Raw genomic sequence first — 16,780 nt, 5'->3', positions numbered from 1 at the left:
AGGTCAGATCCAAACGGGGGCATTCAGGAGAGAGGTCAGGCAAAGCAAGGGTCTGGGCAGGAGAAGGCAACAAGGTCAGGTACAATCCGGGTCAATAACTTACTTAGAACAGGTTCGCAGATACAGGATACAAGGAAAGACCAGAAGGCACTGAATGACAGCTCAGGGCCGTTTAAATATCCCGCCCTGCGCTGCCATTGGTGCCACACGCGCGCCCGCGGTCCCTACTGCGCATGCGCGAACTCCCTCGCCGCGGACGGCCAGGTCTCAGTGCCCGCATTCTGACACGGGGCAGTGCACTGCGCCTGCGCCGAGCCCGTCGCAGCGGGGATTCCTGACATTGCCCCCCCCCCTACGGGCAACCTCCGGGTGCCCACCCGATCTCTCCACCACGGGTGATCACGAAGGAACCTCAGGACAAGTCGGGGTGCATGGACATTATGGGCTGGTTCCCATGAATTATCCTCAGGGCCATAGCCCTTCCATTTAATAAAAAATTGGGTCTGACCCCCCCCTCCTTCGGCACTTCAGGATTGTTTCCACCTCAAATTCTTCTTCTCCTTCGACCGTTATGGCCTCCGGAGGTCGAGATTCTCGTTCTGGGAAGGCATCGGGGATTACTGGTTTCAGCAAGGACACATGGAAGACCGGGTGTATCTTGAGTGTGTCGGGGAGGACAAGTTCGTATGCCACCTCATTGACCGCCTGCTTTATGCAAAAGGGCCTATGAACTTTGGTCCTAATTTCTTTGATGGACATAGCATTTTCAAGTTCGTTGTTGCCAACCACACTTTATCCCCGGGCTGCAGCACCAGGTCCCCTCTTCGTCTTTTGTTAAACGCCTTCTTGTAGTCCTCCTGGGCCCGAGCAATAGCCTCCTGTAGTATCTTATTGTTGGAGGAGAAGAAAGCTAGCGTGTCCTGTGTCGCCGGAACTGGGCATTTAGGGACCAAGTCAGGGAGAAAGACAGGGTGAAATCCGTAGTTTGAAAAAACGGTGATTGCCCTGTTGCGGAATGGTTGGCGTTGTTGTACGCGAACTCCGCCAGGGGTAGGAGTGGTAGCCAATTATCCTGTAGGAAGGATGTGTAGCAACGCAGGTACTGTTCTAGGGTCTGGTTGGTCCTCTCGGTCTGTCCATTGGTCTGGGGGTGGAACGCAGAGGAGAGGGATAATTTGATATCCAAGGCCTTACACAGTGCCCTCCAAAATTTAGACGTGAATTGGACCCCTCGATCCGAGACGATGTCCTCCGGGATTCCATGTAGTCTTACAACTTCCTGGATAAAAATTCGCGCAGTCTCGGCTGCTGACGGAGTCTTCTTTAACGGTAAAAAGTGAGCCATTTTTGATAACCGATCAATGACTACGAGGATCGCGGTGTGGTCTTGAGACGGGGGGAGCTCGACTATAAAGTCCATTGCGATCCTTTGCCAAGGTCGCTTGGGGATCGGCAAGGGCCGCAGCAGCCCCCAGGCCTTGTTCCTCGATGGCTTGTTCTTCTGACAGATGGTGCAAGATTTTACGTAGAGCCTGCAATCCTTGGCCATGTTTGGCCACCAAAAGGAACGTTGGAGAAGTTCCAGGGTCTTCGCTGGGCCAAAGTGTCCCGCCATTGGATGGTCATGACACTGCCCCAAGACAAGGGTTCGGACCTCTTCGGGTACCATGATCAATCCTTCCTTCCAGAGGAGTCCCCCCTTGTTTTGGAGGGGTACCCCAGCTGGGGTCACTGTGGTCGTGGATGCATCCATTAGTTTGGACCGAAGGTCAGTTTGGAGAGCCAAGAAATTCCCTGAGGACAGAATAGTATCAGGTACCGGTTCTTCTTTGGAGTCTTCGAACATGCGTGATAGCGCATCGGGTTTTGTATTTTTGGACCCAGGCCTGTAAGTGATATGGAATATGAATCTGGAGAAAAACAGTGCCCATCTTGCCTGCCGCGGACGTAACCGTTTGGCAGTCCTCAGGTACTCGAGATTTTTATGATCAGTGAAGATCAAGATGGGGTGTGAGGCCCCTTCCAGCAAGTACCTCCATTCTTCCAGTGCAGTTTTGATGGCTAACAACTCCCGATCACCAATATCGTAGTTCTTCTCGGCTGGGGTGAGCTTCCTTGAGAAAAACGCTATGGGGTGGAGTAATTCTTTGGTGCCTTTTCTCTGGGACAGGATGGAACCCACCGCATTCTCAGATGCGTCTACCTCCAGTACGTAGGGCAGGGAAGCGTCTGGATGGCCCAAAATGGGTGCCGTGGTAAATCGTTTTTTCAAGGCCTCAAAGGCTTCCTGAGCCTCCGGCGTCCATCTGAAGCGGGTTCCAAGTTTGGTTAGCTGAGTTATGGGGGAGACCAGACCCGAGAAGTTCCTAATGAATTTCCGATAGAAATTCGCAAAGCCTATAAAGCGCTGGATGCCCTTTTTGTCTGTGGGCACAGGCCAATCCAAAATTGCAGAGACCTTCTGAGGGTCCATTGCGATTCCCGTGGTGGAGATAATCAACCCCAGAAACGCAATGCTGGACTGCTCGAAACTGCACTTATCTGCTTTGGCGTATAACCCATGCTGGCGCAATCGACCCAATACCTTTGTCACGTGTATTCTGTGATCCTCCAGAGAGGATGAGAAGATCAGTATATCGTCTAGGTAAACTATTACAAAAACGTCAAGGTAATCCCGGAAAATGTCGTTTACAAAATTTTGGAATGTGGCTGGGGCATTGCACAGTCCAAATGGCATTACCAGATATTTGAAATGCCCAAACCGGGTACGAAATGCTGTCTTCCACTCATCCCCTTCCCTTATGCGAACCAAGTTGTAGGCCCCCCTGAGATCTAGTTTAGTAAATATTGCCGCAGCCTTCAGGCTCTGAAATAATTCGGGTACCAATGGCAGTGGGTAACGATTTTTAATCGTGACTCTGTTCAGTTCACGATAGTCAATGCAGGGTCGCAGAGATTTGTCTTTTTTCTCTACAAAGAAGATCCCCGCTCCGGCTGGTGAAGTAGAGGCACGGATGAACCCCTTCTGGAGACTGTCCTCTATGTATTCCTTCAGGGCCCCCAATTCTAGCTCAGACAGGGGAAAAATCCGTCCAAAAGGGATCTCGGAGCCGGGCAACAGATCAATTGGACAGTCATACGGGCGGTGGGGGGGCAAGGTGTCTGCCCCCCGCTTACTGAATACATCTAAGAATTCGTGGTATGCTGCGGGAATAACCTGTTTCAGGTCGGAGTCTCCCTCGGAGCACAGGAGGACCTGGGGGGCTGCAGAGCCCGCAGTGTGACAGTGTTCCTGACAATACGGGGACGGAAACAAGATAGACCCGGTTTCCCAGTCAATTTGGGGGTTATGGGCCCGCAACCAAGGGAGTCCCAAAATGACTGGAAAAAGAGGTGACGCAATGGCATCTAGGCGGAGGAATTCCTGATGCTGGTTAGCAATGGTAGTGGGGATAGGGGGAGTTTCCTGGTTAACTACTCCTGACTTTTTCTGGGAGCCATCTGCCAGAAATATGTTAAAGCCCCGTTTTCTGGGCTGGAGGGGAATCCCCTGCTGATGAGCAAAATCTAAATCCAGGAAACAACTGCATGCCCCTGAATCAACTATGGCCGTCGCCTCCACGGTCCTTTCTGGAAGCTGAAAGGAGAGGGGCACCACTAAGTATTGGGACGGACTGACCTTGCCAATAGCCAGAGAAGAAAAAGAGGTGCACTTACTCATTTTCTGAGGGCAGGATCGTACCATATGATCGGCTTCACCGCAGTAGAAGCAGAGGTTCAGAGAGCGTCTCCGCTGGCGTTCTTCTGGCGATAATTTAGGCCGAGCCAGGCCTAGTTGCATTGGTTCCTGCGCATCTCCTGGAAGTGGGTTCTGGATCTTTGTTCTGGTTTGTTGGCTGGGGCCTGGAATTGGACCCCATGCATTTCCGTGACCCTGACCGGACCTCTCCAACCTGCGTTCCCGCAGTCTACGGTCTATTTGAATCGTCAGGGCTATTAGGTCTTCTAGTGACTCGGGAACCCCCACTCGGGCCAGCTCATCCTTCAAGGGCTCTGACAGACCCATACGGAACTGGTGTCGCAACGCGAACTCGTTCCAGCGTGTGTCCCCCATCCAACACCTAAATTCAGAGGCGTATTCTTCTGCCGCCCGGCGGCCCTGTCGAAGCGAGGCTGCCCGCTGTGGATCATCATAAAGGATGGCCATAGCTTCAAAAAAACTGCTGACCGTTCCCAGGTGAGGGTCATGGTTTGCCCTTAACCGATGGGCCCAATCTTGGGGTTCACCCTGCAATAGTGAAATTAAAAATCCCACTTTCACTGATTCCGTTAGGAAGGTGCGGGGTTGCAATTCAAAAAACAGGAGGCAGGAATCCCGAAAAGACCTGAAGCGTGTTCGGTCCCCGTGAAAACGCTCAGGTAGTGGTACTCGGGGTTCAACCCTCGGTAGAGGAGCAGAGGCCCCTGAAGCTGGCCCCAGAGCTTCTTCCACCGGGGGAGCGGAAACAGGGGCCTGTGGAGCAGGGCCAGATGCAGAGCGGGTCTGGAAACGGTTTTCCAGGTGCGTGCATTTGTCCTGCAAGGTTGCCACAGCCTGTGTCAGGGCTGATAGGTGCCTGCAAATATCTCCCAGCGGGGCTGACCCTCCTCCAGGCTCAGTCATGGCCTTCTGGTACTGTAAGGGACCACCAGGCGGTACCACTAGCACTCCACTGGCCAGGCGTCCCCAGCGCACGGTATCTAAGCCCCAGGGTACGTGTTCACCAGAGCCCCTGATGGTGGGGATGGACTTGAAGCACCCCGAGACCAGGTCGTGGCTACTGAGCACGCCTGTCAGTGGTAGCGGTATTCGCCAGGGGCTCCCGCAGGGAAGAGCCTGATGTGAGGAGGTCGGGTGATCCCGTCGGGATGGATGGTTGAGCAAGTGCGGGGTCAAACGGGCCGGGTCGGTAACAGTGGGGACGGAGCAGTACAAGGCAGCGGGCAGAGAGTAGTCGGGTCACACGCCAGGTCAGCAACGGAAGGTCAGATCCAAACGGGGGCATTCAGGAGAGAGGTCAGGCAAAGCAAGGGTCTGGGCAGGAGAAGGCAACAAGGTCAGGTACAATCCGGGTCAATAACTTACTTAGAACAGGTTCGCAGATACAGGATACAAGGAAAGACCAGAAGGCACTGAATGACAGCTCAGGGCCGTTTAAATATCCCGCCCTGCACTGCCATTGGTGCCACTCGCGCGCCCGCGGTCCCTACTGCGCATGCGCGAACTCCCTCGCCGCGGACGGCCAGGTCTCAGTACCCGCATTCTGACACGGGGCAGTGCACTGCGCCGAGCCCGTCGCAGCGGGGATTCCTGACAGTATCCTTGGACACACTCTGCAAACCCAGTGTCAGGAGGTGGAGTGGGTAGGCATATGCGTTTCAGGACACTGTCCCAAAAATCACCCTTCTAGCACACATCCTCTTTCCTTCCAAATCCCTACTCCTAGCATGAATCCTTTACCAAATTCCCCCTCATAAACAAATCCCCTCCCCAAATCCCCACTTCTAGCGTGAATCCTCTCCCCAAATTCCCCCTCCTAGTACAAATTCCCCCCATTTCTAGCACAAACCCTCTCCCCAAAATCCCCACTCCTAGCGTAAATCCTCTCCTCAAATCTCCCCTCCTAGTACAAATACTCCCTCCAAAATTCCCCCCCCCCAAATCTCCCCTTCTAGTACAAATTCACCCTGTTAGTACAAATTCCCCACCATCCCCCTTCCTAGCACAACTGCCTACAAATTACCCTTCCCAGCACAAATCCCCATGTACACTAATCACCCTAGTAGCACATATCACCCCCTATTCCCCCCACCTAACGCTAATCCCCCCCAATTCCCCCCTCCTAGCACAAATCTTCCCCAATTCTGCCTCCTAACACATCCCCCCCAATTACCCTTCCCAGCACAAATAGCCCCACCCCTCCTCCACAAGCTCGCCCAATCTTACCTGAGGGTACAACAGGAGTAGTGAGGAGATGCTGGATCTCTGTAATCTCCCCTCCTGTCATAGCAGCAATTCTCCATACAGCAGGTTACATAAGATCGCTATTACATCTGACGGTACATGGCTCTTTTTTTTTTTACCTGCCCCCATCTCCTCCATAGACTGCTCAACTCCTGGAAATGTGGATGGGAGCAGCTAGTGAAGCCGTGTACTGTCGGATGTAATAGTGATCCTATGTAACCTGCTATATGGAGCATTGCTGTTATGACAGGAGGTGGAGATCACAGAGAGCTCTCTACAGCCCCTGTTTGGACTGATTACTTAACCTCCCTGGTGGTATTCCCGAGTGTAGCTTGGGGTAAAGTTTCAGCACCACAAGTGGTAACCTCGAGCTACACTTGGGAATACCCTGCAGCGTTGCTCCGGGATCCCTTCCGCACTTACCTTGTCCTACGCTCCCACAATATCTCCCCTGCAGCGTCCCTGGCCATGTCCTCCGGCCGATGCCAGCATCTGTCTTCCGGGTTCCGTTCCCTGCGACGTTGGGACGTACAGGGACGTAACTGGCGGGAAATTTAAAAATGTCAAAAAGTGACATTTACTAAATACACTAAAATCACATAGTAAAACATTACTGTATCAAACCATTTCACTTACATTTTGTCCCTAGTGCTTTGTGCTGTGCCCTGCCTGCATTTTTACCGTTCTTTCTGCCTTGAAACTGAGAAATGGCGTCCAAAAAGTGTCCCTTTAGGTCAAAAGCGGTTTTAGACCAGCTAGAGAATAGCGATAGTAAATTAGAACTTCTTGCAGAATTGAGTGATAATGATTTGTGGGGAAATGCATCATCAGACACTGAAAACGATTTTGCGACTTTGCTCAGTGATATGCGAACTTGGCGCTCTATTTCAAATTTCAGTGTTTTTTGGTTTGATTAAATTTTTGAATTAAATTTATTATTATATTTTTTTTCTTTGCTATTTTTTTTCCACGAAAGTGGAGTTACCCTTTAATGCAATGATATAACTCATTTTGGATTAGAACATAAAAACTTGTTAAGTATCAGAAGATGGATCTCAAACAAAACAAATTAATAACCATAAATAATTACAATAAAGTAAAAATGCATTCATCTCTCTTGTAAATGTGTTTTACATATATATCATGAATAAGGTCCATTTTGTCCCTATAGAGAAAAAATGAAAAAGGAAAAAAAAGAGATCTAGCTCTCATATATGCCTTATCACTGTTCTCACTAAATATGTTCACGTCAGGACAAAATGGACAAAGTAGTGACAATACAATAACATAGCGTAACTGAGCTATACCTGCTAGTGGTGATGAACAAGACTAAAGAAAGGGAACTATAGGATGGTGTGAATTTCAAGGTTGTCATTAAGCCCTTTGGGTGCCAAAGTATGAAAATCCAATAGGTTTCGCCTAAACCAAGTCTCTCCAACCTCTCAGCAAATGGGATACCACACGGAATTTGTTCAATAACTCCCTACTAGATTGTAAGCTCCAAGGAGCAGGGCCCTCAAATCCCTCTTGTATCGAACTGTATTGTTACTGTATTGTCTCCCACTATAATGTAAAGCGCCGAGAAAACCATTGGCGCTATATAAATCCTGTATTATAATAATAATAATAACCCAGATTCGAAGGCCATCGGGAGAGTGAAGTGTCTATAGACACTATAGTCCACATCTCCATCCTTGATCAGTGGTCCCCGAATCTGGCCCTCACCATGTGGATTTTGCAGTCCAAATAAAGGAGGCCACAAGGACACTTGAGACCATAAAAAAAAATTCCGTACTGCATGTGGAAATGGGGTATTCTTTACTATTGGGATCTGTAAATGTCTTTTGGTGATGGTGCACATATGGACACATTTTGCAGGGCTTCTTTTTACACTGGTAGATCCCTTCAAAATGATAAAAAGTTGCCAAGGGATTAGATGGGGTTTGGTGATCGTCTTAAGTTTGCTGGGGGCTACGATGTTTTAGATACTGGGAAGTTTTTTACATACAAAACGAGGTCTGGAAGAAATCATTGCTTTAAGTTTGGGATCTTTAGTAAGAATGGTCTAGTGTTTCAATATTATCCTTTCCATCTGCCTATAGTTATAGTGGAAGTTGGTAATGCACTTTAAATCATTTTGGAAAGGTTTCACTGCTTCTTGATCTCATTTTTGGGTTGGACCAGCCAGAGATTCTGCTTGAGCTCTATCCACTAGGTACTATGGTTGAACTGGATGGACCTTTGTCTTTTTTTCAGCCAGACTAACTATGTAACATCATACCATTTTTCCAAAAACTTGGTTTTAAGTAGGTGCTGTAATCTATGTCAAAAGTACAGTTTCTCCTCAACCCAGTGTATTGTCTTTTCAGAATGTTTTGAATACACTTCTAAAGATGACAGCTATCTGAATGAAGATAGGAATTACTAGCTGTAGGTTTGAAGTGGGTTCTGGATATGATTTTATTGTCCCTACGGTCTAACTCAAGATCCAAGAATATTAAGGTGTCCTGATCACAGACATAGGTAAAAGTCAAACTCATTGTGTTGTCATTACAGTGCTGGGAAAAAGCTTCAACCTCCTTGGGAGAACTGTCCCAGCTGATGATAATGTCCGCAATGTACCTTCCAAAGTAAAAGAAAGGTTGTTCCTCCAGAATCAGGACTCCTCCCTGCAACCCTTGGCATGGTTAGCCTAATTGGGCCCAAAGGATGGGCGTTGCCCTATAGCTGGAGGAATACCTTGCCTAGGAAGGTAAAGTAATTGTGCTCTAGAACAGGTGTGTCAAACATAAAGTGAAGCTCCACCCTAAAGGGGAAGTTCCGCTTTAAGGACTGGTCCCCCGCTGTCCATTAAGGATTGGAACCTTTGGGGTGTGTGGGGGGAGCCGGTACCCGAAATTGACAGGTACCCGCTCCCACTTCTGCTACGATTGCCTAGGCGATCGGAAGCGGAAGTTGTTCCTCCCCGTAGTCTTCTGGTACACGTGACAGGTCCCAGAAGACCATGGGACCATTCACAAAGCACAGCGCTATTCACGTATGCAGAGCGAGCACCAGGCTTTGAAGCCACAAGCTGTCACAGCCAGGTGCCCACACTGAAAATGCTAGCGCCGGGAACAGAGGGTGGCTGGTGAAACTGGGACACCCTGGGATCAAGAGACAAGTAAGTGTCCATTTATTAAAGTCAGCAGCTACAGTTTTTGTAGCTGTTGACTTTTACTTTTTTAAATTTTCACCGGAACTCCTCTTTAATTTCACAGGCAGCATCAGCATTGTGGTTGCCCTCAAAGGGCTGGCTGTATCTGTAAGACTATATAAATGTATCTACTCTTTATCATATTAAATAATTGCCTCTGCATTCAATTATTACTGGGTTTGGTAATACCTTAAGACTTAAGCTATGAAGGATAGGTGCAAACTATCACGGAGCCCACTCACACTCTTGTAGCAGATGATGCAAGTCTGAAAAGGAGGGTTGCACACCACTGGCATCATCCACAAGGATCTTTCATGGAGATTGCTCAGACAGAACATGTTTCTGTCATGGTGCTCTGAGAAGTCTCCAATAAAGTTTCTTGTAGATGATACTGGGGTGTGTGACCCTCCTTTTCAACTGGCATAGAATTGTATTATTCTCATAATAATTATAAGCAGATGTCCATCATGAATGCTGCTGATAGACTCATCCACCTTACCAACCGTTTAGTGTATGCTATCCCTCTCTGCCATTCTCTCCATTGGCTGCCACTCACCCAACAAATTAAATTCAAGATACTAAAAACTTACAAAGCCATCCACAAATCGGCCACCAGCTACATCACTAACTTAATTTCAAAATACCATCCAAATTGCTCTCTTTGTTCCTCCCAAGAACTCCTGCTCTCTAGTTCCCTTGTCACCTCCTCCCATGCTTGCCTGCAGGGCTTCTCCCGAGCCTCTCACATCCTTTGGAATTCCCTACCCCAATCTGTCTATCTCCTACTCTGTCCACTTCTGGGCGATCCCTGAAAACATTTCTCTTCAGAGAAGCCTATCTTGCCGCCACCTAACAACTGTACATGTATTTTCTCCATTGGCTCATCCCTCACAGTTATTACATTTTGTATCACTTGACCCTCCCCTTTTAGATTGAAAGTTCTAACAAGGAGGGCCCTCTGATTCCTCCTGTATTCAATTGTATTGTAACTGTACTGTTTGCCCTCACATTGTAAAGCACTGCCCAAAAGCAGCCTGTATTTCTTTTGCGGTTGCTTGTGGGTTTTTCTTTGAATCCCAGACAATTCTTCTGTCAGTTATGGCTGCAGTCTTTCTTGGTCTACCTGACCTTGGCTTGATATCAAGAGATCCCAGAACTTTCCACTTCTTATTAGGTGATTTAACAGTACTGATTGGCACATTCAAGACTTTGGACATCTTTTTATGTCCTTTTCCATCTTTATAAAGTTCCATTACCTTTTTACGCAGGACTTTTGACAGTTCTTTTCTGATCCCCATGGCTCAGTATCTAGCCTAGTCAGTGCTTCCACGTAAGAGCTAACAAACTCATGGAATATTTATACACTGGCACTAATTGCACACAGATGTGGGACATTAACATCTAATTGGCATTTTAACCCGTGTGTCACCTTGTGTGTCTGTACCAAGGCCAAGCATTCCAGGGTTTGTAAACTTTTAATCAGGGCAATTTGGGTGATTTCTGATATCATTATGATTTAAAAAGGAGCCAAACAACTATTTGATAATAAATGGCTTCATATGATCATCATCCTAAAATAAAAGAGCATTTTTTGGCATGATCAGTCATATTTTCAATATCAATGCCAACATTTTCACAATTTCTGCTGGGTATGCAAACTTTTGAGCACAACTGTATGTAAATCCTATATAACAATAATAATGTCCAGAGCATCCCACCCCCCACTCTTCCATCAGATGTCAAGATTCCTCTCCACCATTAGAAGTCAAGAGCTCCCCACTCTCTCTTACATCACAGTGCACCCCCTTACCTTGTGCTGCTCCTGGGATGAAGCTGGGGATGGAACTACAGGAGAGGTGTGAGGGCCACCTGAAATGGCCTGGAGGGCTGGATTTGGCCTGCGGGCCCTGCGTTTCACACATGTGCTCTAGATAGTAGTGAGTGCCATCTAGAAGAGATTTAATCTATTCTAGGGGAATGTATTTTTTTCAGTGAATTCAAGGCATTCTTTTATTGGACAAAGTGGATGATGTCACAATCTCTGCCTTCTCCAATGTGAGGATACCTCCTCTAGTTGACCCATAAACCTAATTCTAGAAATGAGTTCTTAAAGTAAACCTGGCACAACTAGCAATTCAAATTAAGCATATGATGAAAAAAATTACCAAAACATAGCAGGGGGTATAGGAGAACGACCACAGAGGGGTGAATACAGGGAAAAGAAGGAAGATGAGAATGACCACAGAGGGGAGAATACAGGGAATAGAAGGAAGAGGAGAATAACTGCAGAGGGAGGAATATAGGGAATAGAAGTGTAGCACTACCCCCTTAGGAGTTGCTGAGTTTTTGGGTCCCCCTGTAGTCCTGTACAGCCAGGCAACACGCATTTCCACATAGACATACATTCAGGAGTCAGTAACCAGAACTTGAGCTTGTATTGAAGTTGTATGGGATGCCCAATGGAACTGAGAAACAGAGGACAACTTCCTTGTCTATGTACAAGTTATTACAGCAAACAGTCTCTTCTGGAGAGTTAGCCAGCGTCTCCTGTTGCACCACCCCAGACTCCAGACACTCCTTTAATCCAGCTGTTTTGAAGGAATTCCTGAGCAGGGGATCCAGGGCCTGTCTTTTTAAAAGAAGACAGTCCCGGGTAGTTGCTAATTTGGTTTCCCACTAGAGTGCTTCCTTCCCTATCTGGCCCAGAGGGTGCAGGTTTACTTACTTAGACCTTCTCCTGTGTTGCTGGTGGGTTGGTGGCTACTACCAGGCCTTCTAGCTGTGATGCTCCTTCCCTGCCACACAGGTGGTCCTCTCTCAGGGGGCTGGTGAAGTTCCAAGCTTTCAGCCTTCTCTTTTACCTGTAGGTGAGTCCTTCTCCATCTGGGCTTCCTCCCAGGCTCCTGCCCTTTAGCCTCACATCCTCCTCACCTCTCTTCCAACAACTCTCCTACAGCTGAGCAGGCTCTCTCACTTTATGCCCCCCCCCCCTTGACGATGTCAGTCCTATGACGATGTCAATCCTATGACGAAATGCGTTGGATAGAGCCTGATGTGACGTCACCACGCAGCGGCTGTCGGATGGAATTTGTTATGCATCGGGATTGCTGCAGCTCTGCGATGTTTTGACATCTACCTATTGTAAGTGCAATACTTTTTGGATAAAGTTATTTCTTTTGGAATGTACTGCACTATTGGAATTTATGTATTCTATATACTGAGTGATGGTACAGTGGAGCCATAGGAATGGAGTACCGCCATATGTTGTGGGATTGATCCCTTTATGCGCTTTTGGTTTTTCATTAAATTGAGAGCCCAACAGTTCCGGTAAGGGCTCACTCACCTGTGGTCAACAGAGAGTGTCACTCTCTCTTCAGACCTGTTGGATAAGTGGATCTTAATCTTCTCCTGTTGTGTGAAGCATATCCATTATCATGGACATTTCTTGATGTTGGATATTCATTTGATTATGGTGGACTGTCATTATTTTGAATATGGTGTTTAGCGCTGCACTTTATATATTATGTTTACCGTGGATTAATATCTTAACCTGTGATAGCTGCTCATGTTTCTGTTTTTTTTTATCTAAGCGCAGAATCACATTGGGTTTGATTTTTCCTATTACCGTATTTACCATGTAGAAGATGAATTCAAAACATGGCTTCTGTTTTTTTCCTAACTCACAAATTGTAGAAAAAGCAATTCAGCCCAAGTTTCATACCCTTGTATTTTATATAGTAATATATTTATCGCAACTTTAAAGAGGACAAGGCAGCTATACCACTCAGAAGTCCACTGCCCAGCGCCTCTCCTCAGCCAATGACAGCTGCAATGCACATTTAGCACTGGTAATACTAGGGGGGACTGTGATCAATTAGCAGTCTAGCCTCTAGCTGTCCAAATGTCTGAGAGGGGTCTGGCTGCAGAATAGAGCTCCATTTTCAACAGCAAACGTGATCTCCATTGCCCCTTTTTTGTTCTTTTTAGTGAACTTTAAAGCAGAGTTCCAGTGAAAATAAAAAAAAAGTCAGCAGTTACAAAAACTGTAGCTGCTGACTTTTAAAAAATGGACACTTACCTGTCTCTTGATCTCGTGGTGTCCCCCGTAACCCATTTCACTGGCCGCCCTGTGTTCCCTGCGCCGACATCTTCATTGTGGGCACCCGGCTGTGACAGCTTGCAGCTTCACAGCTGGTGCTCAGTGCTTTGTGAATGGCCCCGTAGTCTTCTGAGACCTATGACGTGTTCCAGAAGACTATGGGGAGGGAGAGGGGAGGACAACTTCCGCTTCCAATCGCAGAGGAAGTGGGAGCGGACACCTGTCAGTTTCGGGTACCTATCACCCCCCCCCCGCTCCACAAAGGTGCCAATTCTTAATGGGGAGCGGGGGACCAGTCCTTAAAGTGGAACATCCCTTTTTGGGTGGAGCTCTGCTTTAAAGCGAAGCTCCACCCAAAAGGGGAAGTTCCACTTTGTGGACTGCTCCCCCGCTCCCCATTAAGGATTGGCACCTTTTGGGGGGCGGGGAAGCAGGTACCCGAATATGACAGGTACCCGCTCCCACTTCCAGTCCAATTGCCTAGGCGATCAGAAAGGGAAGGTGTCCTCCCTGTAGTCTTTTGAGACACGTGGCCTTTCACAAAGCGCAGCACTACTCGCGCATACGCAGTGGGTACCTGGCTGTGAAGCCGCAAGCAGTCACAGCCGGGTGCCCACACTGAAGATGCCGGCCTCCTGGAATACAGGACAGCCGGTGAAACAGGCTGCAGGGGACACACCACGAGACCGAGGGAAAGGTAAGTGGCTGTTTTTTAAAGTCAGCAGCTACAGTTTTTGTAACTGCTGACTTTTATTTTTTGATAGGTCGAGTGGAACTCCGCTTTAATGTAACAAACAAGCAGAGGCTGCAGAGTGGAGCTCCACTCAACAGGAAACATGTGACCTCCACTCCACTTTTTTTTAATTTGATAAACTTTAATCATCCAATGGACACAACTCAAGGAAGTGGAGATCACGTGTCCTGTCACATACATCCTTTTTATACTTTTAAAGGGGGGGGTCTGGCTGCAGACTGGAGCTCTACTCTGGACAGGAAACGTCACCTCCACCCCAGCTTTGTTTTTTGTTTTAGTGAACTTTATTGTAACAATCTATGGCTGCAGAGTGGAGCTCCACTTGAAAATAAACATATGACCTGCACTCCACTTTTTTTTAATTTAATGAACTTTAACATAAACAACCTATAGGGGTCTGGCTGCAGACTGAAAGTAGAGTGTCTCCTAGGTTGTAAACTCCTAGGATCAGACCCTCCTATTCCTCTTGTATTGAACTGTATTGTCTCCTGTTATATTGTAAAGTGCTGAGCAAACTGTTGGCTCTATATAAATCTTGTATAATAATAATAGAGTGGCGGTTACATGTTTCCTATCGAGTGGAGCGCCAATCTGCAGCCTCTGCTCGTCTGTTACATTAAAGTTCACTTGAAATAAAAAAAAGGGAGAGTGGAGGTCACATGTTTCCTGTTGAAACTGGAGCTCCATTCTGCAGCCTTCCACCAAGGCCGCACCGGAAGAGGAAGTTCCTGCTGTCTTCTGCTCCTCCGTAGTGCTCACGCTGGTGCCTGCAGAAGGAGGGACAAGGTCACCCACGTGAAGGATCGGTGCAGGGCTGGCATGGCCATGGAAGACAGGTATGTGGGGTGCTGTGATTTTATGGTAGTGTCAGTGTGTCTACTGTTATAGGACAGTGTGTGGCAGATCATGCGTCAGCTTAGAATTTGTCCTCGTATATATACTACACAGTGTGTTCAACAATACACAGCAACAGTTCCTCTATATTTTTGTCTGCAATCCCAACAAATAAAACCTATGAACTCCTTGCCATAGACATAATGCTCCTTGCAGACACAGGCTCATCTAGCAGCAGCGTGTCTCTTCTGGCATTTGAGGCTCTGTTCACATCTGCACGTCACGCGTGTGTTGCCAGAAATTGATAAATGTGGGAGTAAATGCAACAAAATGCTTGGTAAAAAAAAATAAAATGCAAACCAGAATACAACAAAATACTTATGCAAAAGAAAAAAAAAGTGAGGAGGGAGGGGTGCAGCATCCAGCCCACTGCAGGCAGACAATCAAAATCTATGGCAGGAGTGGGAGGAAGGTTCGAACACAGGTCTTCTGTATCCTGGACCTTCGGCCCTGAATGCGCGGGGCTCTAAATGCTGGCACCATTACAGAGTACAGCCAGACCAGATGCAGCCTGGAGGGACGCACCGATTCTCAGCTGCTCTGTGTGTAAAAGAACTTTACCCATAACAACATGATGAAAAATAATGTTCTATGATAACATAACATTCCACAATATTAGCCGTTTCCCTACCACCCTATAGCAGAACTACTGCGACAGGGCTGCACAAAATCACGTGTATATATACACGTGATTTCTCATTTCTGGGTAGGGGGCACCGCCATCGTCGACTGCAGATATCGATCACCAGGTCCCAGCCAGAGATTCCCCACCGGCGATCGCAGAGTATCACTGACAGGAGAGAGACCTGCGTGTAAACAACACAGGACTCTCTCCTGCCAGCAGTGACATGCTGCTGTGTATTTCTTTGCACAACAGAGTACTGCTTAGACCTTGAAGAAGAGGACATTCCCCGAAAGCTTGTCCTCAAAATTGTATGTTAGTGTAAATAAAAAAAGTATCACGGACAGTACTCAATTGTTTCTGTTTGCACAACAGAGAAATACACAGCAGTATGTTTCCCTAGTAAAACATACACAGCAAGTCTAGGTTCACACCTATGCGGTTTCCGCAGTGTTTTGCAGAAACGCACAGCAGTCCATTTAACATGATTTCCTATTGGACAGGTTCACATCTCCGCGTTTTCACCTGGTGTGTTTTTTGGAAGGGGTCAGGGACTTTTTAAAATGCATAACGTTGTGTTTTTGGTTCTATAGACTTCAATGGAGATGCTGCAGAAAAGCATGTAGTACGGTTTTTGATGCGTTTTGCATTTTATTCTGCACAAGTTGAAAAAAAAAAAAACCCCAGGCAAAATGCACTGCAGAAACGGATCAAAGGCATACTGCATAGATGTGAACCTAGCCTAAAACAGCACACAGTTAACTCTTTGGTCACCCAGATGTTAACCCCTTCCTGCCCAGTGTCATTAGTACAGTGTCCGTTCTTTTTATTAGCACTGATCACTGTATAAGTGTGATTGGGATGTCAGTGGAAGTTAAGTCAGTTCCCCCCCAAGTGTCAGAATGCCCGCCGCAGTCCCACTATAAGTCACTGATTGCCGCCATTAGCAATAAAAAAAAAAAAAAAATTCCAGTATATATACTGCCATTTGTAGACACTATAAGTTTCATGTAAACCAGGGGTGTCAAACTGGCGGCACTCCAGCTGTTGCCATCAAGTCCTGTCTGCCTTTGGGAGTCATGCTTGTAACTGTCAGTTGTGCAATGCCTCATGGGACTTGTAGTTTGGCAATAGCTGGAGGGCCACCAGTTTGGCACCCATGCTGTAAACCAATTAATTTACACGTCTTGGGATTATTTTTTTTAGCCAAG

At 47.3% G+C, this 16,780-nt stretch overlaps 1 protein-coding gene across 1 annotated transcript in view; it reads left to right on the top strand.

The window, feature by feature from the left end:
• Positions 1 to 14,759: 14,759 nt before the first annotated feature.
• The window catches only part of TFB2M (transcription factor B2, mitochondrial), a 36,374-nt gene continuing 34,353 nt past the window's right edge, over positions 14,760 to 16,780 (top strand). The window contains exon 1 of the mRNA XM_089693287.1: positions 14,760 to 14,889. The gene's annotated coding sequence lies outside the window, so the exon portion shown is untranslated. The remainder of the gene's footprint in view (positions 14,890 to 16,780) is intronic.

Source organism: Staurois parvus, unplaced genomic scaffold, assembly GCF_062004578.1.
Source record: "Staurois parvus isolate SC_StPar_1 unplaced genomic scaffold, SC_StPar_1.0 ptg000619l, whole genome shotgun sequence".
In the NCBI taxonomy this organism is placed as follows: domain Eukaryota; kingdom Metazoa; phylum Chordata; class Amphibia; order Anura; family Ranidae; genus Staurois; species Staurois parvus.
Note: the sequence above shows the minus strand (reverse complement) of the source record. Positions and strands in the feature narration are given on the sequence as shown.